The sequence below is a fragment of the Miscanthus floridulus genome, chromosome 8, assembly GCF_019320115.1.
Source record: "Miscanthus floridulus cultivar M001 chromosome 8, ASM1932011v1, whole genome shotgun sequence".
Lineage (NCBI taxonomy): Eukaryota > Viridiplantae > Streptophyta > Magnoliopsida > Poales > Poaceae > Miscanthus > Miscanthus floridulus.
This window is the reverse complement of record NC_089587.1, coordinates 11,349,813-11,373,674: the sequence shown is the minus strand read 5'-3', so window position 1 is coordinate 11,373,674 and position 23,862 is coordinate 11,349,813. Positions and strand designations below refer to the sequence as shown.

The window sequence follows — 23,862 nt, the reverse complement described above, 5'->3', positions numbered from 1 at the left end:
CTTGTAGTTGTTGCTGTGTTTGTTGTTGTGGGTGTAGTAATCATGTTAGTCAAGTAAAAGTGTCACCTTATCCATCATGTTAATCATGAGTTGAAGTGTTATGTAAAACCTGTGTTTTATGTGCAGTTAAGAGTAATGTTCAGTCAATTTGAGTTCTGATGCAATTTCTGTGAATGCAAGGTTGTTTTACTTTCTATTTTTACAAGAGAATGATGTAAATGCAATTCCCTCGTCCAATTGACACAAGCCGATTGAATGATGGATGAAAATACCATTAATTGGAACATACCAGATGAACATAACATTAACCGGAACATGTTTGCAGTCACTGCAATCAACTAACATAGTTTAGGCCATTCCTTCTATGACCATGAAACTACAACTAGACTGCTTTGCATATGACATATTTGGTCCACTATGATCACTGCACAAAAGGCAACCATTGCTTGCTTGACAAAAGGCAGCCTTGCTGCTGGACAAAAGAAAACTATAGCTGCTTCACAAAAGCCAACTATTTATCATATACAAAAGTATGACAGGTACACTATCTTCACTTCTCTGCAAGTTGTCCCTTTCTTGGACTTGCCTCCCTTCTTCTTCTCTATAGTTATCCCTGCTGGCCCTCACAATCTTGGATGTTGTTGTAAGTGGCATGTGTCTTGCTGATGGGAGGCTAGGAGCTGAGGTAGGTAGAATCTAGAATAGGCTATCTCACTGCAGTTTGCCTAACAGTTTGGGTAGCCTGCACAAATAGGGATCCAATTAGTAGTCTTACAAAGGGGGAAAAAAGTGAAAGCTATTGGGAAGAAGGTGTTGCCTCATCAAACAACTGTGACGCCACTTGGATTCTCCAAAGTTGACATAAGTGGTTGTGTTTCACTTTCCTACAGGTTCACCTCCTGAAAAACATGACAGATGAGTTTCATATAATGATACATTTTTGCTTTGGGTTGGCTGTGCACAAACCTAGACAGTGGCAGGTTGTTCACTTGGCTGTTGATCTGGCTCAACTGTAGTAGGAGTAGCTTTCTTTGACTTCTTCGCTGCTGGTTCTCCTACTTTTTTCCTAGCACAAGTGGTTGGGTTGTGCCCAGGTTCTCCATAGTGACTACAATGCATGGTTACTTCTTTCTGTTTGTTGTAGTGCCTGCTCATGGGCTATCCCTTAATCCTTTGCAGCATGCTCAAGATGGGAAGTTCTCTAGCATCTAATATGTACCTGTTAAACACTTCACAATTATTGTTGAGCAGAATATCACATTTTAGGTACTCACTGAAAAATGCCCTTACCCAAGTGGTTGGGGCCATTTTCTCTAACCAAGCATGGGCATCTTTGTTGAGCAGTTTCATTTTGTCCATCTCTTGGTTCCATCTTGGCATTGTACTTGCCCTTGCACAAGCCTAAAGCTGATTCTTCAGGTTTTCTCCTTTGAACTGACCTTGGAAGTTGGAGTAGAGGTGCCTAACACAGAACCTGTGTTCTGAGTCAGGAAAAGTTTGCTGCATAGCAGGGATTAAACCTTTCTGTTTATCAGTCATGATGGTCCAAGGTGTAGTGTTCTCTATTCCAAGGTCTTCTTTCAGGTTCTCTAAGAACCAGTTCCAAGAAGCCAGGCACTCAACCTTAACCACTGCCATTGCTATAGGATAGATACAATCATTAGGATCAATTCCTATAGCTGTTAGCAACTGACCCCCAAATTTAGTCTTGATGTGGCAACCATCAAGACATATGATAGGCCTGGATCCACTTAAAAATCCCCTCTTGCATGCATCCAATGAGACATACAGTGAACTAAAACATCCATCAAACAATTTCCAAATATAAAGTGCTGCCTGGATTAGTCTTCCTTAGTTCTTGCCCATAGTTCCATAAGTCACTAAACTGCTGCACTTCATCTCCATATATCATCTTCCATGCTAGTCTCCTAGCTCTAGACAACTTATTCCTAGATGGGGTCAATTTAACTCCAGTTGCACTATCCTTACAAAATTTGTCAAAGTCATCTTCTCATCAGCTCTGAACTTGTCTATGTACTTCTTGGCTAGCCATGCTGAAGTACACCTTTTTAGTACCTATTTCTTCTAGGCAGGTGTGATTCCCAACATAAGTCTTGATCAAGAAATAGTTCACCTTTCTGTCAAATGAAGCAAACAAGAACCATGGACACTGTTCATCATAATGAGCTCTGATTTTGGTCCTATCATTCTTAGGCATCTTTATCTCCACTCTATTCTTTATATTGTACTCAGTAATAGCCTTCCTAAGCACCTCCACTAAGTCAAACTTCATACCAACTTTGAAAATTGGGTTCTGCAAATCTTCTGGTCTAAAACTTCTCATGTTTTGCCCAACCTGACCCTCTTCATCAGATTTTGGTAGCTTCAATTCTTCTTCATCAGAATTCAACTCATCCCATTCTTTGCCTGCTGAGTCCTTGTCTGTGTCAGTTGGGGCATTTTTTTGCTCCCTGCTCTGGCTATTATGCCCTTTGCTGCACCCCCATCAACCACCCCTTCATCAACATTATCAAAAAATAGGTCATCATCATCATCAACTTCATAGTCACTGTCAACAAAATCCACTTCTGAACAGCCTTCAGTATCATCACCATTCATCAGCATCTATACTAGGAGGGACAGGCACCTTTGTAGGACTAATCACTTTGGGTAATGTTGCAATTGGATTGAACACAATGTCCTCCCAGTTGTTGCTATCAGTTGTATTGTAATGGTCCATATAAAGCACATAGTTCTTGACCTTAAATGCAACTTGCTTCATTATTTGTGCTTCTTTATCTGATTCAATCAAATTCAAACCGATTGACAAGTCCATATCAAGCAACAACCAATACACCGGGACACCCAGATCGTAACCTAGCACCACGGATATCTCATCTACTACATAAAAAGACCAGTACTGCACTTTGATATTATCAAACCAATCAACCTTGCCATCCAGGTACACCTGATGCACACCAGACCCACAGAAAAATCCCCCATGATGCACTTCCACTGAAAACTCTTCATCGTCATGCCCTAAAGAATGAAAATCAACCCTAAAATTAAAAACAGAACCAGAGCATATCCACCAAAATAGTTTGCTGCCTAACAGACTAATTACTACGGCCCCAAAACGACTGCAATAGGTACCATTCACTATAGCGATAGAGCGACACTTACCATAGATTGGTGCCGCTTTTGCTTTAGGTCGTCGCTGGCCTGACATGGTGCGGCCGCGCCGCAATCTGTGCAGCCGGGCGGCACCCAAAGCGGAGCTTGCTGGCACCGACGAACTCCCGCCTTCGCATTCACTGCTCCCTGCTCGCGACTTCATCGCCGCCCCGCCCCGGCCTCGTCTTCTATCCCAGGTTGAAGAAAATTGGGGGAGAGAGCGGGTAGAGTTGGGAGTGACAGGAGACAACGTTCGAGGGGTGGTTTTTGATAAAATGCAATGCCCTGAGATTCCATCAGCCACGGTGGCACGGCCACGTCAGATTATACGGCTGGTGTGGCTGACTTTGGACCGTCCATGCGTCCGTGGCAAAAGATGAGGGGCCTGGATAGTTGCTTTGAAAAGTTTGAGGACGCAGATGGGAAGGGGCCAAAAGTTTGAGGACCCAAGGATGCACTTTACTCTAAATTAAATTAAGGTGAACATAAGTGTAGCGAAATAAGCTTGTAGGTGCTTTGTATTTGGTTTCAGACGCAAGCTCTAGCTTGCTAAACTTTTTTATCCATGTACTCCACTCCACATGTAATTACCTTATTTTCTTTGCGAAAAGTGTGGCGACTATTTTTTGTTCGCCAGACGCACTTTGCCAATATTAGTTGCGAAATTAGGTGCCAACCAAAAACAAGCCAAAGAGTTTGCCCAATATAAAGGTGTGGCTTTGCCCAATATTAGTTGCGAAATTAGGCGCCAACCAAAAACAAGCTAAAGAGTTTGCCGATATAAAGATAATCTGAAGTGTCTACATTGATTTGTGTAATCTTAACATTTGCATCTAGCTTCTCGTATACGCATTTAGCCACTCATGAATATACTCTCTCTATTCTAAATTATAAGATGTTTTTGCTTTTAGATATACATTATTTTTATTATATATTTGGACATAGTGTATTTTAATAAGTGTAAAAAAGGAAATAATGTATTTATAAAAATTAAAATGTCTTGTAATTTAGAACAGATTCATAGAGTCGAGGAGTGTGTGTACGAGTGTGCATCATATGGTTAATTATCAAGTTATGGTATGGTACCTAATAACCTTTATGTAACCAATATGCAACTACTAGCAACGTATATTTGGAGCAAGCCAGCTGATGACCATTACACAGGTTAAGCAACTGGTACGTCTAAAGTGGCACAACAAGACGTTAGACGTCCTGCTTTGCATGAACAACATGATGTAGACTTGAAGCACACATACAACGGATGGAAAAAGCATTGCGTCGAGGGCCAGCCGACCCGACTTCCAGCTAACTATTTAGCTGCTAAAATCTATTTAAGAGCATCTCTAGGAGTTTGGTAAAAGAACTCCCTATCTTAATTTTTTAGCAAAAAGGAAAAAAAAGTTTCCTCTAATAGATTGATAAAAGAGTTCCTTAAAAATAAAAAGTTGTCAAATATCCTCCTCAACTCATAGATTTTCAAAGTCGAGAGAACTCCCTATCCTCTGTGGACCTATTTTCACGGTACTTCGCGCGAGAGTTTGTTTTTGCCATGAGATATATTGTTGGCGTGATCTATTTCGCCACCGCCCATCGGTCCTACCGCTGCTGCCCTTCCCCTCCGACGCCACTGGTACGTACCTGTCCGCCACCCTAGCAGCCTTGTTTTCACGGTTGTGTGCCTGACGGTGGCATGGAGCAACAGCCAGATGCATGGCCAGACGCCCAGCCCATTGCTGAGTCTGCTCTGCGGTTGCAGCAGGTGCAGGTCTGCGGTGCCAGGTGATGGTCGCCGGCACCCGGCAGAGCACTCACACGCGGAGGGACGAAAGGGCGGCGGCGGTCTTTAAATTGTAAGTTAAAATAGCAAACTGTTGGAGAAAGATAAAATATAAGGTTGCTATTTCTTTTATTAACTTGCTAAATCAATTAGTTTAGCAACTAAATTATACCATACTCCTAGAGATATATGCTCTTAAGATCTGTTTTTAAATTCACAGCTAATATGTAGGACAATGTCTTACCCAACAAACTAATTAGGCCTGAGGGCCTAATATGGTCAACCAAGCGTTTAGATGAAGTATGGATAGGAGGAAAGTTATGTTGTTTTCCTGTTCCGAGATACACATACTCGATCTTCCTTATCGAAACAACCTATTGTGGCTCGCTATGGAGCTGGAGCTGCAACTATCGCGGTTGTCCCAAAATATAATTAAGCTAACTGAGCAAGGCCACTTTTATATCTTACTAGATATATACCCGTGTGTTACACCAGAGTCAAGATTTTTCTTATTAAACCGGCGGAAGTCAGCCAGGGGGTCCACGATAGCATTTTTTACCATCGCTCGATTTTGTATCTACGATGCTCGTTATTGGTAAACTGCACAACATCAAGACCAACAAGCTTGAATGAATTGAAACCCACGATTACCGAATCGAAGCTGGAGCCTAGAGCAGGCAGGTCAGTCAGCTCACCAGTTCCTCCTGAACACCTCCTCCGCGCGGTATCCAGTGGCGTCCTCGAACCCGCGGTTGACGTAGATGATGGGGAAATCGGGCTCGAGCACGTCGGAGACCACCATGCCGCACGCGCCCAGCACGCCCTCGATGGCCAGCGAGAACCTCGGTACCACGTCCCCACTCTTGCCCCTGCCGCCGCGCCCATGGCGGACCTCTTCTTCCTCCTCGTTGTCACCGCCGCCGTAATAACTATTGTCCCACTCCATCGCCGCGGAACCCTAGCCCATGCTGGGGCACGCAGCTAGGGTTGTGGTCGGAGTAGGGAGCAGGGGCGGAGACAAGAGGGGCGAGCAGGGGCTCAGGCCCCCTAAGAACGAGAAATTTTCATGATTTTTTTAAATTAAATAAATTTTGAAAACTTAACTCTGCTGCCCCCCCTAACATTCTAAAAATCAACTCCCTGGCTCCGCCCTTGCAGGGGTGCGAAGGTTGCGGGGCCGAGAAGGGTGGATTTAGACCATGGTGGGACCGGAATTGGCGAGGTTAATCGCGGGGGTAATGGGGGGGGGGGGGGGGGGGACAAGGCAGCGGCACTGGATGGAATACTGGAAGGTGATGGTGGAGGCAGCGACAAACGAGTGGACGACGACTGGCGAGGGGAGGCGAGGCGTTTGGGAAGACGGAGCGCCAGGGCGGCTGATCTACGTCGTCGGATCTCCGGGTTGGGGAGGGTGGACGGCTACGATGGTCCTCCTGAGGGTGCGTGTATAGAAAAGGTTGAAGAAAAATATCTTATTTTATTATTACTATATATATTGTATATACATATATATTTTTTTCTCGTGAAAAAGTTGTATTCTTTTATCTGAAGGGTAAGTGATTTCGCTTCTAGTTTTTCTTTGTATTGCTCTAAAAGGTAGGATGTGCATGCATATTTATAGAGATGATAATAAGTGTGTACCCTCGTTTATATGATCCATCAATATCAAGCTATGCAAGTAGTAATAGGGGTAGAGTACCAAATGACCTTTACACAACCAAATTGTACAACTAGCAATATATAGTTGGGGCAGGATAACTAATGATCTTTATGCTGCCGTTACATAACTAGGAACGTATAGTACTTGCGGATGAGCGGATCTTTATGCAACCGAGTACGCTTGCCTACACTAGACATGTTTCTTTTGCATGCACATGACGTTGCTGAGGGCTAAGCTATATATGCATAATGCACAGATATATACAATGGATGGAAAAGCACTGCATCGACCAGGCCAACCCAAGTTTAAATTTAAGTTGTGACTCGATTGCACTAAATAAGATGAATGATTTTCTCGTGTTTCTAATTTATTTAAACCTTCAGTTCTTCGCGTAGCAAGTTAGAGGGACAAATTCATTTATGTTGCATGCATTGGTTTTGTGTGAAAATGGATTTCCAAAGCATGAATAAACTTTAGAGTAGGTTTTGTCCCTTTTGAGAAAGAAAAATGTCAAGAACGAGTTCAAACTAAAATGAATCTAAAAAAAGTTCGAAAACCAATTGTGAAAATCTCCATAAAACCTCCCAAATTCCTTTTTATTGCATATCACTAAAAATCCTTGCCTTTTCGCATATGAAACCTCTTTTAAGTCAGCTGGCCTTTCCATAAATATTCTAGCATCGTGCTTTCTAGCTCTATCCTTTAATATAGTGCATTATGGAGACTTTAGAACAGATTCAGGGTAGCTTTAATGGTAACTTATGAGCTAGCTCAAAGCATATTATTTCATGTTTTAATAGAAGGGGGGGGGGAGAAAGCTATCTCTTGATCAAGAGCTAGTCTCGTATATATACACACATTTTCAAGATTATGTGAGTGTCATGTGGGGCTATTTATGTTATGAGCTATGTGCTAAAAGTCGGTACCACCGGAGAAGTTATCTTAGAGCCAGGGTACCCTAAGAGAGAAACAAAAATGATAAGTAACAATATAATACCTACTAAATTTATGCTACTATTTAATGTAAACTGCTTTTGTCTTTTAGAATCTCCTATATTTAAGTACAAATTTTGAATGCTTGAATACACTATATATATTACAGAACGCAGGGAGTATATGTCATGCAAATCGTTCACTCTAACCCCTAAAGTCTGGAGTTAATTAGGTATCAATGCTAATATGCCTTAGTTTTGATCTAACCATTCCTTATTTTCCTCATGTCTCAGTTAGTCTTTGTCCAATTTGAAATTCTCTATAAACACCGAAATCTCCTAAAATGCTCTTTATACAAAACCCTTGCCTACACTATTTCCCTTTTTCTTCTAGCTTGTTTGGTTGTTGCTCCAAACAAGCCAAGCCAAAATTTGGCCACAGCCAAATCAAGTTATAGCCAAAATTTGGTTGCAGCCAAATCAAGCCATAGCTAAAATTTAACAGAGCTGCGAAAAGAGCCTATGGTCTGGTGGTAGGACTGTCCAGTGACGCTATTCACCTGGTGGGCGATCTGCACCGTCGGATCTCTAGGTCAGGGAGGGTGGACGGCTGCGGTCGTCCTCCTGAGGGTGCGTGCATAAAAAAGGTTGTAGAAAAGTATTTTATTTTATTATTACTATATATACATAGGAGTATATATTTTCTCGTGAAAAGATGTATTTTTTATCTGAAGGGTCAGTGATCCTTATTTATATAGATGATAAGTGTGGTCTATTACTGTATTAAAATAAAGATATTTTTATCATGGTACAACTAGTTGTGCACATATTTTGTATAATTCGGAACATAAATCAGGTCTTTAAACCAACAAGCTGTTGTTCATTTTTAATGAGAAATTTAAAAATCACTTTTATTTAAATGAGTCTCTTATTTCAAAAATCCCCTAACAAGTTTGTATTAAAATACAACAGCCATTGGTGACTGGGAGGCAAGAGGGAAGATTTCAAGAAAGAGTCTCTAGTCAATCAAATGTTGGATAAACACTAGTCTTACAACAATAATTTTTCAGCAATGGTAAAAATAGATTTTCAGCCGAGGACGTATATATAGCAAGCGTCTCTAAAAGTTGAGTATTTTTTAACACTGGTTTATAACTGCCTCTAGAAATTGATTCATAACCTTAGAAATTGATTTTTAGTGGCGGTCCACAATGTGGCCTGCTCCTAAAAATAAAGTATAAAAAACAAGAAAGAAAACCAACTCCTTTTACTAGTAGAATAGAGGCAGCGTGCGGCCGGCCGGCAGGGAGGAAAGTGCATGTCTATGTATCCCTTGCCTATACTGAATTATTGGCTAGCGGACACATCTCTAGCCACTACTAGTACTGTACTGTCTCCGGTCAGTTCAAGTCATCACAAGAGAGGAAAGAGATAAGGCCAACTAATGACAGAGAAGATAGCTTTATTTGGTTCAGTCCGATCGATATCATCTTCATCATCATGGGTGCTCGGATGCATGACATATATGTTTCTCAGTCACATGAATGCATGTTTATAAATTATTTGATGTATAACATTTCCTTTATTATGTACCAATTGTTTCCTACAGCTACATCCACATGTGGGTTGCATTGCATTGCTTGCCACGATTACTAGGTGTACATGGTAGAAAAGACCCAACTAGACAAAGGAACGAAGCAATAATACACGCACACATGCACTATGCCAATAGGAGACTAGGTAGAACCAGAGCTCTGGTGCATTGCTTTGGTGATGACGCTGATGCATGACTACATATGCATGCATGGTTGGTTTTCAAGTTATGGTATTGTGGTACCTAATAACCTTTATGCAACCATATGCATTATGCAACTAGCAACGTATAGTTGGATCACGCTAGCTAATTAATGACCTAATTTGTTTACACAGGTTAAGCAGCAACTGGTACGTCGTCTAGAGTGGCACAGCAAGAAGACGGCGGCAACTGGTACGTCAGCGGCACGCCCACATGCTCAATAAGGATGGCCATGAGAAATATCTTGCCGCCAGGACACTGGCTAGCTAGCCTATAAATAGGCCTGGCCGGCGACGCTCTCGCCTTGCCCTCTCCACCACCAGCTCCGCCGAGGGCGAGAACACCCCATCTCCCCCTCATCTTCCCCTTTCCCCTCCTCTTTCCCTCTTCTTCCACCTTTCTCCAATTCGGAAGTTCGCCGGCACCATCAGTGTCGCCCCCTCTCTCCTCCTTCTCCTCCGCGTCTCTGGCTGATTGGAGCGACCGGTGAGTCCCCAAGCTCCTCCTCTTCTTTTGCTGTAGCTAGTAGGTAGCTTAGGTCTCTGTGTAGCACTGCCTGCGTGAGCCCCGCTCTGTCGAGCCGCCATGGCCATCGGCCATCACCGGCGAGGCCACCCTAGGGCACATTACCATCACCACTGCACTCCTCTTCCACCCGCACGCACGTACACGTAGTTAGTTGAGTAGAATAGGGCCTCAAGTGCCGAGTCTAGTGCACAGTGCCGCCATGACCACTCCGGTGAGCCGCCACCGCCGCCACGGGCACCCATTTCCAACAGCGACCTCGCCACCGGCTGCAGCGTGACCCCACGGACCCCGTCCACCCTCCATCTACCACCCCCGAAGGCTAACGCCGCTGGCGTAAGCCACTCCAACGAGACCTGTTCCCCCTCCCCTGCTCCATCACCAGTGCGGGCACCTTTGTCCGCAGCCGTTCCCCTCTTCCCCCTCCCCTGTCTCCGCCAGGTGGGACCAGGAGGAAACGGCGTTGCCGTCACCCTCCATACCCGTTCGTCTCTCTCTCTCTCCCTCACTGACATGTGGGCCCACGGCCTTAAACGCCGATGCCGCCATCACTGCTGACACACGTAGGTGGCCCACCTATCACACACACACATAACACACAGCGCGGGGTACGCTTTAGAAAATGCTGGGTACATCGGCTAGTGTGCACAGAGTTAAAAATGCATTCTCCTAGCCTAGAAAAATTTCCTAGAAAATTTATAAATAAACTAGATGGATTAAGGAAATTAACCATGTAGTTTGCACCTATTTTTATGCACCAAAAAATGCATATAAAATTCCCCTAGTTAATTAGTTATATAATAAACTTCTAAAATACATAACTTTTAAACCCTAACTCCTTTTTACATGAAACCACTTCTAAAATTCATCTAAAATCAAACCCTACCATTTGCACCTAGTGCCGCCATATAGTTCTATGTTTGTTTTTGCCTTTTCTTTCACGTATAGCTGTAGTCTTATTTGACCGATATGTTCGACAGACGATGGTAATCGTCAGGAGGACGAAGACCCGAATTTCGTAGACATGCCAGAAGGTGACAACGATGAAGGCAAGTCCTAGCTCCCCTCCCTACCATCTTGCTTTAAACCACTGAAATGCTAAAACATGACTATAAGATTATTACCCTAGAGAATGAGCTCGGTTAATACAATATGACTAAGATAAATGGTTATCTTGTTATTTTATGAGCTCCTCACCATGATTAGATTTAGGGCTAATAATGGAACCTAAAACTTGTTAAACCTAAAACTAAATCCCGACATGGGGCGAGTAGTGGTGAACTACGGATGTAGTTTATCATGGCAGGGATGCCTGTGGGAGATACTCGCCTCGGTCACATAAGGACCGGTTCGTAGTCCCTCTCGTCTAGTGAGTTATTTTGTACAACCACATGTCTATATGGGTAGGCTTGATCTCACACCCCGTTAGATAGAGATATAATATCTACTAGGAGGCCAGTGTCGGCAGCGGATTTGTTAGGAGCCGATACGGGGGATAGGTTTTCTTCCGTGTCCGGTTGGAGTGGATGCTATGTGATCTTCCACGTTAAGCTTTTGGTTTTTAGGCCACGTTCGAGCCACTGCTTTCTTGGCCGTGTTCGAGCCATGTTTATTTTTTGTGGTGATTTGGTATCATCACGTTTGGGGGAATTTGGTATCTTCCCGGTTTTGTGTTCCAACCCCTGAGAAGCCGTAGTAGAGTTATATAGACATCTAAGGTCGCGTACATTCGGGTACGAGGTCTCGTTAGGTCTATTTCGTCCACTGATCATGGATGAGCTTGCACCTATCGTGTGGGGAAATTTGTACACCTCTGCAGAGTTTATTGAATCTATTCGAATAGCCACGTCCTTAGAATGGGCAAAATGCTAGGATAGGATACTATGATTAACTTTGCTTTTATGTATAATGAAACTGGTAATATAATCGATGTTAACCCGGGCACCAGTTTGGTTGTTGCTCCAAACAAGCCAAGCAAAAATTTGGCCGCAGCCAAATGAAGACATAGCAAAAATTTGGTTGCAGCCAAATCAAGCCATAGCCAAAATGTTAGCAGAGCTGTGCCAAAGAGCCTATGGTCTGGTGGTAGGGCTGTCTAGTGACGCTATCCACCCGGTGGGCGATCTGCACCGTAGGACCTCCGGGTCAGGAAGGGTGGACGGCGTCGGCGTCCTAGGGTGCGTGTATAAAAGAGGTTGTAGAAAAGTATTTTATTTTATTATTACTATATGTATACATAGGAGTATATATTTTCTCGTGAAAAAGATGTATTTTTTATCTGAAGGGTCAGTGATTTCGCTTCTAGTTTTCTTTGATAATATGTTCTAAAAGGTAGGATGTGCATTATTTATAGAGATGATAAGTGTGGTCTATTATTGTATTAAAATAAAGATATTTTTTATCATGGTACAACTAGTTGTGCAAATATTTTGTATAATTCCGAACATAAATCAGGTCTTTAAACCAACAAGCTGTTGGTTCATTTTTAATGAAAAATTTAAAAATCACTTTTATTTGTTACTGTTATTCTAAAATCTTGAAATGAGTCTCTTATTTCAAAAATCCCCTAACAAGTTTGTATTAAAATACAACAGCCATTGGTGACTGGGAGGCAAGAGGGAAGATTTCAAGAAAGAGTCTCTATAGTCAATCAAATGTTGGATAAACACTAGTCTTACACAATAATTTTTCAGCAATGGTAAAAATAGATTTTCAGCAGAGGATGTATATATAGCAAGCGTCTCTAAAAGTTGAGTATTTTTTTAACACTGGTTTATAACTGCCTCTAGAAATTGATTCATAACCTTAGAAATTGATTTTTAGTGGCGGTCCACAATGTGGCCTGCTCCTAAAAATAAAGTATAAAAAACAAGAAAGAAAACCAACTCCTTTTACTAGTAGAATAGAGGCAGCGTGCGGCCGGCCGGCAGGGAGGAAAGTGCATGTCTATGTATCCCTTGCCTATACTGAATTATTGGCTAGCGGACACATCTCTAGCCACTACTAGTACTGTACTGTCTCCGGTCAGTTCAAGTCATCACAAGAGAGGAAAGAGATAAGGCCAACTAATGACAGAGAAGATAGCTTTATTTGGTTCAGTCCGATCGATATCATCTTCATCATCATCGGTGCCCGGATGCATGACATATATGTTTCTCAGTCACATGCATGCATGTTTATAAATTATTTGATGTATAACATTTCCTTTATTATGTATCAATTGTTTCCTACAGCTACATCTACATGTGGGTTGCATTGCATTGCTTGCCACGATTACTAGGTGTACATGGTAGAAAAGACCCAACTAGACAAAGGAACGAAGCAATAATACACGCACGCACGCACTATGCCAATAGGAGACTAGGTAGAACCAGAGCTTTGGTGCATTGCTTTGGTGACGCTGATGCATGACTACATATGCATGCATGGTTGGTTTTCAAGTTATGGTATTATGGTGCCTAATAACCTTTATGCAACCATATGCATTATGCAACTAGCAACGTATAGTTGGATCACGCTAGCTAATTAACACTACGTAAAAAATGATTTTTAGCAATGGATCCAATTTTTTATAGGGGCGGCTGGTGATGGAGCCGCTCCTACAATGGCGTACTCGGGTGCCCAGACACCAGCCGCCCCTATAAATGGAACAGCATGGGCGGCTGGTGATACGAGCCGCCCCTACAAATGGGGTCTGATTTGTAGGGGCGGCTCAATCACCAGCCGCCTCTGGAATTTCTATTTGTAGGGGCGGCTGGTCATTGAGCCGCCCCTACAAATGCCCACGTATATATAGCTCGGATTTGTAGGGGCGGCTCAATCACCAGCCGCCCCTACAAATGACCCACATATAAAACAGCTGCAACACTTCTTCCTCCTCGGGTCACTCACTCCAACCCGTAAAAGAAAAGTGGGGAGACCTTGGGCACCTCCCAAAAATTGCTCTACTAAGGGGGAAGGTTTTGGTCTCAAATCCTTTGATGGAGAGGTTGTAGAAGGTAAGAAATTACTATTCCACACTTGTTTTGAAGTTTTAATGGTTGGTTAGTGAGTAATTAGAGTTTTGTTTTTCTCTCTCTTCTATGGTGCTTGAGCTACTTATGAAGCAAATTAGAGCCAAGTTTTAAATGCACTAGGGTAAATTAGGGAGGAGAACAAGATCATTACCTTATTTGGTCCATGTTTTTGATTTTAGTGAACAATTAGTTAGTTTTATGGATGTTTCATGTGCATGTGGATCTAGATCTAGGGTTTGGTTTTTTTATTAATTTTATTTTTGTAAATTTATGTTTGATGAAATTGGACTAGGGTTTGTATGAAAGATATTGGGTAAAGTATAATTGTTGCTAATTGTTATCTTTGAAATTGTTTATTGTAATCAATAAATATGTATTTTAATTATTTATGGATAAATGGGCCATTAATTAATTTTCCTCTACCATGGTGTGTTTGTATGCTTCATGTAATTATATTAGATTTATATTTATATATATCTGAAGTATATACAATTATTCTCAAGTAATTATTATTTTGATTCATTTTTATATATATCTGAATAAGTAGTCCTTTAATGTTTGTTTTGTTGTTGTTGTTGTTGTAAAAGATGGACTACAGAAACTCTTGGATGTATGGTTCGTTAAGGTTCAAGGCAGGTTTCCGTGAAGAGGTGGATAAATTTATTGAAGCCGCAAAGAAGCATGCAACGACATTGAAAGAGAATAAGGATACAATTATTTGCCTCTGTAAAGATTGCAAGAACTGTATGGCATGGACAGATGTAACTATCATCAGATCACATTTGATTATGCGAGGATTTGTTAAGGACTACAAAGTGTGGATTCATCATGGTGAAACGGTTATTGTTAACGACGAGGATGAGGAGGAATACGACGATGAAACCATAGAATCACTGTCCCAATATTCAGCAGAGCTTGATACACGAATGGATTTCGAGTTTGGTAATAAACAAGGTGGTGATGCTGGTGGTTGGGATGGTAATGACGAAGATGGTGCCAATAATGATGGTGGAGCACGTGTCGGGGATGAAGATAATTTGGAGGACATGATTCGAGCCTTTGAACCAGAGATTTTACTAAATAGCCCGAAAGGTCTAGAAAATTTAGAAAGGGTGACAAAAGCATCGAAGGAGACTGTGTATAGTGTTGAAAAGGGTTGTCCGACACATTAGACATTGCTACATTTTGTGTTTGAGCTGCTCATCCTGAAGGCTAAGTATGGCTGGTCAGACTGCAGTTTCAATGATCTATTGCATCTCCTGTCATGGGTGCTGCCACAACCAAACTCAGTTCCCGCCAACACATACCAAGCGAAGAAGGTCATAAGTCCATTGACAATGGGGGTTGAAAAAATCCATGCATGCCCCAACCACTGTATACTTTTTCATGGCGAAACGTTCAAGTAACTGGATAAATGTCCCCGGTGTGGGGCCAGCCGGTACAAGAACAATGACCTTTACGGTGGGGATGAACCCTCCACGGGGAAAAAGAGGAATAAGAAGGGTACAAAAAAGGTGGTACAAGAATCTCAGCCCCCAGAGGACACTCTATTAGGCAACGATGCAAAGCAGAGAAAAATTTCTACCTTGGTAATGTGGTACCTGCCAGTGACCGACCGCTTGAGACGTATCTTCCTAAACCCTAAAGAAGCCGCACTCATGACATGGTGGGATGATGAGCGCAAGGTGGATGATGATAAAATTGGATACCCGGCTGATTGTAGTCAGTGGCAAAGGTTTGATGAGAAGCACAAAGAATTCAGCGATAACCCAAGGAATGTACGGTTTGGCTTGAGCACCGATAGAATGAATCCCTTCAATGAGAGGATGAGTGACCACAGCACATGGCCAGTGATCTTGACCATGTACAACATCCCAACATAGTTGTGTCAGAAGAGGAAGTACCTTCTCCTCACTATTCTTATTTCTGGCCCTAAACAACCAGGCATTGATATAGACGTGTTCCTCGAGCCTTTGATGCAAGAAATGGAGAGGCTATGGAGGCATGGGTAGCAGATGTATGATGCGTTCCGAAAGGAGGACTTCATATGTAGAGCAATAATATTTGTTACTACCAATGATTATCCCGCGCTGTTTGCTTTGTCTGGATAGATCAAAGGAAAGACGGGATGCTTGGTTTGCTTGGATGGTACTACATGGGTGTACCTAGATGCATCCAAGAAGATAGTTTACCTAAGGAACCGATGCTTCTTAAAGACAAGTCACAAGTACCGCAGCAAATTGTTCTTTAGATTTTATGACAATGCCTCGGAGATTGAACCCCCTCCGGAGAGACATCATAACAGAGAACACGTGTATAGAATGGTGAAAAACATACGCATCGTCTATGGAAAGAAGAATCTGGATGGGGCGAATAGAGATAGAAGCACACCTCCTGTCGAAGGTGTACCTTTTAAGAAACAATCGATCTTCTTTCAGTATTTGCCTTATTGGCCATACTTGGAGGTCCCCCATGCCATTGATGCTATGCACGTGCAGAAGAATGTCTTTGAGAGTCTCATTGCTACCTTGATGGACACAGGCAAGTCAAAGAATGGTCTGAAAGCACGGAAAGACATGATGCAGCTAAATGTGATGCCACAGCTTCACCCGGTACCTGAGGCTAATGGAAAATACACTCTACCCACGGCGTGCTTCAACCTAACACCAGACGAGAAGAGAGCTATATGCACTTTTCTGAGGGGGATCAAAGTCCCAACTGGGCTTTCAGCAAATGTTAAGAAGCTAGTGTCGATGAAGGACTTGTCAATAACACACTGCAAGGCTCACGATTGCCATGTGATGCCGATAGTGTTTCTACCTATTGCAATCAGGGCTATAAACCAGAGTTCTTGAAAATGGCCATCACCCGCATGTGCTACTTCTTTTCGAAGATCTCATAGAAGATGATTGGCAAGCAAGAGCTGAGTGACCTACATGAATTTGTGGTGGAGACACAAAACCAACTGGAGATGTGTTTACCTCCTACTTTTTTTTAATATAATGCCACATCTCATGATTCACATGGTTCATCAGATACATGCGCTGGGCCCTTGCTACTTGCATGAAATGTGGTCCTACGAGCGGTTCATGTCAGTTCTAAGTCGATACGTGCATAATCGGGCATACCCAGAGGGCTCCATGATAGAGGGTTACAGTACTGAAGAAGTCATCGAGTGCTGTTAAGAGTACCTAAAAGTACAGAAAGGGATTGGTAAACCCGATTCTCGACACAAGGGTAGGCTGGCTAGGAAGGGCACCAGTGGTAGAAAAGTGTTCATCGACCATGATTACAAAGAGCTGAGTCAGGCGCATTATAGTGTCTTGCAGAGTACACAACTGATGCAACCGTACATTGATGAACACTTGGCTACCATTATGGCGGAGAGAAATGGCCGTTCGGATGATTGGGTCATGAAACAACACAAGCAATGACTAATTACATGGTTGAAGGACCAAAACATACCGCCTGGAGAAACCACAGACTCTATTACCATCAGTAGGTTGGTAGAGGGGCCATCGAGACAGGTGACATCTTGGAATGTTTATGACATCAATGGGTATACGTACTATACCCACGCAAAGGATAATAAATATGTGAACCAAAACAGCGGTGTTCGAATAGAGGCTCTCGATGGATTGGGGCAAAAGATCCAATACTTTGGCATCATTGAAGAGATATGGGAACTTGACTATGGAAGGGATATAATGGTGGCCTTGTTTCGATGCCGCTAGATCAAACAACACCAACTGAACGAGATCGGATTGAGAGTCATGGACCTCGAGAATCTAGGCTACCAAGATGACCCTTGGGTGCTCGCTTTACGTGTCACACAAGTTTTCTATATGTCTGACCTACAAAGTAACCTCCCCTCGAAGAAGAAGACAAAGCACGTGGTTGCCTCCGAGAAACAGCACATTATTGGAGTTGATGTCGTGGATGATGTTACAATAACTACGATGAGATGCCGCTATTCACAGACTTTCCTAAGAAGATCAGTGCTGTGGAAAAAAAACCTCTCCAAAGACGTATTGCCATGGGAACGAAAATGTATCAAGGGGAAAGTCGTTACAGCGGGCTAGCTAGTTGTTGAACGTGGAGTGTTTGTGTAAGTGTGTGTTTGTAAGACTTCATTTATGCATACGTGTAAGACTATATATTTATGTACGTGTATAAGACTACATATTATTGTATGTGTGTGAGACTACATTTATGCATGTGTGTGAGACTACCCTTTGCAACATCCAGATGACTCTATTTGAACATCCACTCTATTACTACTAAAACTTTATGAAATCACTTAACACTTTATGAAATAAAGAAATGACCAAAATAAAAGTAGGAGATCTTGATGAGTTATACAATTTTTATATTCATCACCTTTACAGCTGAAATCATTTAGTGTTTGAAAATCAGGTTTGAAGCTGTCATTTTCTAAAATTTAAAATTTGAATTGTTCAAAGTTAGTGACAAAGATAGATGACTAGACTAAAATAATAGAGCATGATTTTAGAAAATTTTAGGGAAAAAACCATCATATTTGGAGTTAGTATGAGGGACAAAAAACTAGTTACAAGTTTCAGCCACAGGTTAAAAAGAGAAATCATACTTGTTCATCATTGATCATTATGAACAGTTGTAATTTTTCTTTTTAATCTCTGGGTAAAATTTGTAACTAATCTTTCTCCCTCATACTAACTCCAAATGTGATGATTTTTTCCCTAAAATTTTCTAAAATCTTGCCATATCAAGTTAGTGTGTTGATTTGGTCATTCTTTTCATTTGACAAAGTTTGAGCACTTCAAATTTTTAAATTTAAAAAATGACAAGTTTGAACGAGATTTTCAACAATTAAATGATTTCAGCTGAAAAAGTGATGAATACCAAAGTTGTATAACTCATCAAGATCTACAACTTTTATTTTGATCATTTCTTCATCTGACAAAGTGATAGTAAACATTGTTTACAAATCAACATGTTTCTCGTATAGTTCATGAAACTATGAGTCATATGTGTATTTATGAACAATGTTTACTAATACTTATTACATGAAGAAGTGACCAAAATCAAAGTTGTAGATAGTGAGGAGTTCAACAACTTTTATGTTCACAACTTTTATTGTTGAAATCATTTAAGGTTTCAAAATCTTGTTTAAAGTTGCCATTGAGTGAAATTCAAAATTTCAACTGTTCAAATTTGGTCAAATGAAAATATGATCAAAACAAAAGTTGTACATATTGATGAGTTCTACAACTTTGGTATTCATGAGTTTTTCATCTGAAATCATTTACTCCTTCAAAGTATTGTTTCAAGTTAAAATTATTTGAATTTTAAAATTTAAATCGTTCAAACAAAGTCACATGACAAGATGACCACAATAAAAGTTGTACATGTTGATGAGTTATACAACTTTTATGTTTACAACATTTTCATTTTATTTCATTTAATGTTATAAAATTGTAGTCGAAGTTTTAAAATTCAAATTTTTAATTTTTGTTTTCTATATTGTTTTGACCACAATTGTTTATATATATATATTTCTTCATATATAGAATAATACAAAATATTATATTTGTGCATATACACCATTTTTTTATATTACTTTGTGTTTTATGATATAAAAAATATAGAATTTATTATTTAAAAAATAGAAACTATTTGTAGGGGCGGCTGGATCAGGAACCGCCCCTACAAATCATCCCGACTATATATTCAAGGCCGCACACGGAGTTGCCTTGTTGGGCGCTCTCTTCTTCTCCGACGCCGTCAGGCTGCCTCCCGGACCTGTCCCGACGCCGGGCCCACGCGCCCCCTCCCCGCACCCGCGCACCCCCTCCCCGCACCCGCGCACCTGCTCCTCCCCGACCTAGGGTTTCTGACCGGCCGGCGGCGGCCCCATCTCCGCACCCGCCCCGCCGAGCTCGGCTTCCTGTTCCACTCCAGGCAGTGGGAGCCACCGTCCGCACTGGTCTCCGTGGAGGCGTACGTGTACCTGCAGTCGACCAAGACGATCGTCAGGAACATACCTACGAGTCAGCCGTGCTCAGGGTGGCCAACGCCAGCCAGCTACAGGCGCTACGCCGGTCCAGGCCCAGGCAACCCAGGCGCAATGTGAGTTCATATCCACTCTTTCCTGCTTCTCAATTGATTTCAAGTGCTTGTTCGATTCTAGGAATTCTAGGAATTAATTTATTCGGTGACAGAGGGAGGTACTGTAATGCTTCTGCAGTCTTAATTGCAATCCCAATATGTTTGTCTAGGGGAAAATCTTCCTGGCTGCGTAAAATGTCCATGAGGCTACCTTTATTAGCATACTCATATATCAATATCAGACTTTCAGCTTCCGAGCAACAACCCAAAAGTCTGATAATATTCTTGTGAACAATTTGAGACAAGATGATGCCTCCATTGATGAATGCCTTTTCTGAGTCTGCATAAAGAAATTTCCACACCACCATAGCTGTATTATCCTCAAGTGTTCCTTTAAAGAATTTAGCTGGTCTACCTTCCCCGAGTAGACAAGAGTAATTCTCTGTGACATCATTTATCTCCTCCTTTGTGAATCTTGTTACATTTCTTAGTTCTGATAGAATCTTATGATTGCTAGCATTTCTCTTGAGAAAGCTACTCTTCTTGTACCATGAACAGAATGATTCCAAAATGGATTGGGGACGTCTGTTTTCTTGTCTAGTCCTCACCTTTTTTTTAAGCACACAAAGGCGTTCTGCCACATCAGTCATTTTAAGATGTTCATTTCTATCCCGTCTGAGGCATTCATTTGCTAGTTTCACCATCTGTTGAAGAATCCCTATGTTGTTTTTGTTTGCTATTTCTGAATCAAATAGTCCCCTCAAATCCCTTGACTTTGCGTCGGCAAAAGTTCCAACTAGGTAAACATCACCCTACTTTGCCCTTTTTGTAGCTATTAGTTCCAAGAGAACTATTCTGAAACTATAGACATCACTCTTTGGGGTAAGACATCCTATACGGAGATATTCAGGATCCATGTAATTCATGCTTCCAACTACCGTATTTGTGTTCTTGTGCTTCATTTTACTATGAATCCTTACTTCTTCCATGAACTCTTCTCTTAAGTCTTTACGAATATATTCCTTCACTGCAACTTGATCGTATTCGTCCAGAAGGTCCCCTTTGTAGACTTTCCCAAAGCCACCTTCTCCAATACAAGTGCTATAGTTGTTAGTAATTCTTTTAGTCTCATCTTTGTCGAAATGCTTTAAATTTTGCCATGTCCCAGGACACATATCCATAGATGACGATGAGGTCTCCATGCATAAGCTTCTGGATATTTCCAATCTATTCCAACAATATTCCAAGAGTACAGTTGAGAATCTAGAGAAAATGATACGTTAAATTCTTTTTCTAAGCATGGTTAACTAATCAATAAATATCGTTTTGACAATTTAAAAAACTGAATTTTAAAATATGAGAACTTCAAACATAATTTTGGGACCATAAATGATCTTAAATGATCTTAATTTTAGCACATGTATTACTTACTGCTTCATTGTTTGATATTGTGGACATATATGCTGTCCACAGAGCTGGCCGGCTCTGTGGACACGTGCTGTCTCCACCGTGTATTACTCTACTACTTTCCACATAGCACATGTATTACTCTACTACTTTCTACTTACTACTACTACTTGCTACTCCTAAGTGGCTGCTGCTCTTACTCTACTACTACCACTCCTTCTCTGTTTTTTGCTTATATATTGCTGGTGTGTAGTGGTTGTTGCTACTACTACTACTCCTACTCCTACTCCTACCACTACTCCTACTAGTACTCCTCCTGCTCCTACTACTACTCCTCTATTTTTTTGCTTATATACTGCTGGTGTGTAGTGGCTACTGCTGCTACTACTACTACTCCTCCTCCTCCTACCACTCCTCCTACTACTACTACTACTACTCCTCCTCCTCCTCTTACTACTCCTATTACTCCTCCTCCCTGTACTTGCTACTCCTACTGCTGCTCTTCTTTCAGTGATGCTCCTACTACTACTCCTAAGTGGCTGCTGCTCTTACTCCACTACTACCACTCTACTGCTACACTTACTCTACTCTACTACTTTCTACTTACTACTACTACTTGCTACTCCTAAGTGGCTGTTGCTCTTACTCTACTACTACCACTCCTTCTCTATTTTTTTGCTTATATACTGTTGGTGTGTAGTGGCTGTTGCTACTACTACTACTTACTAATACTACTACTACTCCTACCACTACTCCTACTAGTACTCCTCCTGCTCCTACTACTACTCCTTCTCTATTTTTTTGCTTATATACTGCTGATGTGTAGTGGCTGCTGCTGCTACTACTACTACTCCTCCTCCTACCACTCCTCCTACTACTACTCCTCCTCTTACTACTCCTACTACTACTCCTCTTACTACTCCTACTACTCCTCCTCTTACTACTCCTATTACTCCTTCTCCCTGTACTTGCTACTCCTACTGCTGCTCTTCTTTCAGTGATGCTCCTACTACTACTCCTAAGTGGCTGCTGCTCTTACTCCACTACTACCACTCTACTGCTACACTCTACTAGGGAAAACAAGGAGCAGGGCTAGGGAAAAGGGCGCCCTGGAATATGCTGAAGACAAGGAGAAGGGCTCATTCAATCCTTCCAGAGAGAGAGATGAGCTTAGTCTTGGCTTAGGAAATAAGGAGCACACAGGCCAAACCAGGGGGCTAGGGAAAAGGACGACCTGGAAGCAAGGATTTGAAGAGGACAGGCACATATACAAGAAACATGGCTGAGACCGGGAGACTAGTCTTGAGCTCCAAGTGAAGGCTCTAGTTGTGAAGGCGCTGGAGGAGCAAGGACTGTCTATAGAGCTACGGATATTAGTGATGCCACTGGGAGAACTGGCATTAGTTGGCAGCCCTCCGAAAGTTCCTAGCAGCCAAGGTTCCACTGCAGCCACAACCCCAGTCGATCGCATACGGGAACCAACTAGTTGCACCTTAGTGTTTCTCAGCGGCCGGCAGAACACTGTGATGGAGGTGGCAACGGGTGTGGCACATCCTCCCGGTGGCTTACACCACAATAATAAGATACCTCTGCACAACACTAGGGTCGAGGTGCATATAGTGAAGCCCGAGTTCATGCAGTGGAGGATAGACTATGTAACTCCCGAGGGGCTAGTGTTACTTAGAGACGTTATGGGGTAGTTCATCCTCTGGCACAAATGGGACATTATATTGACTGCTTCTTCGCCGCCTCCCCCTCTCCCAAATTTGGAGTGAGTTGTTGAGGTTGGGGAGATATTTTCACTGTCTCGTGACCCCCACATTCCTGAGATGCCACATTCTTCCCCTCCTCCTAGCGAGCATGTGCCTGATGAGATGCCACAACCTTCTCTAGCTTGTACCAAGCAAGTGCATCATGAGATACCACAATCTTCTCAATAAGCACAGCCGATACATGAACAACGAGTGCCTCTTGAAGAAGCTGTAGCACAAGAAGATGAGGACATGCCTGAATGGGAACTTCTAAAGAAGCATCCAATCACCATAAGGCCAGTTTATGTTCTAATCAAAGACGTCTCATCGGTGTCCAAGTGGTATTCCTATGACCAGTTCAAGCCTAAGAACCAAGTTAAAAAAGTCCCATCACAGGGTTCTGAGGAGGCCGCCACTAGCAAACTCCACCAAATTGCAAAGTAGTATCCAAATGTTGATGCCATCGAATGGTCAAAGGATTGCCCGAAAACATATGAAAGAGGCAAGCCCTTCCTACCAAACTGGGACATCCAGCGCCTACCACTTGGAATGAGAAGGTTCCATGATTGGTACTTGCGTGTTCTCCCAACGAGCATAGATATCATACAAGCATGCTTCCCCACCGGCACATTTGGAAGCCCAGCCGAGAAAATTGTCTTTGACTTCAATGACATGCAAACATGCTTTCACCTGGGAGAAATGGAGATGAATCTAATTTGCACGTGGTGCCTGTAA

At 42.1% G+C, this 23,862-nt stretch overlaps 1 pseudogene; it reads left to right on the top strand.

Moving 5' to 3' along the window:
- Positions 1-6,375: 6,375 nt before the first annotated feature.
- LOC136468557 (CRM-domain containing factor CFM3, chloroplastic/mitochondrial-like) overlaps positions 6,376-23,862 on the top strand; it is a 28,110-nt pseudogene continuing 10,623 nt past the window's right edge.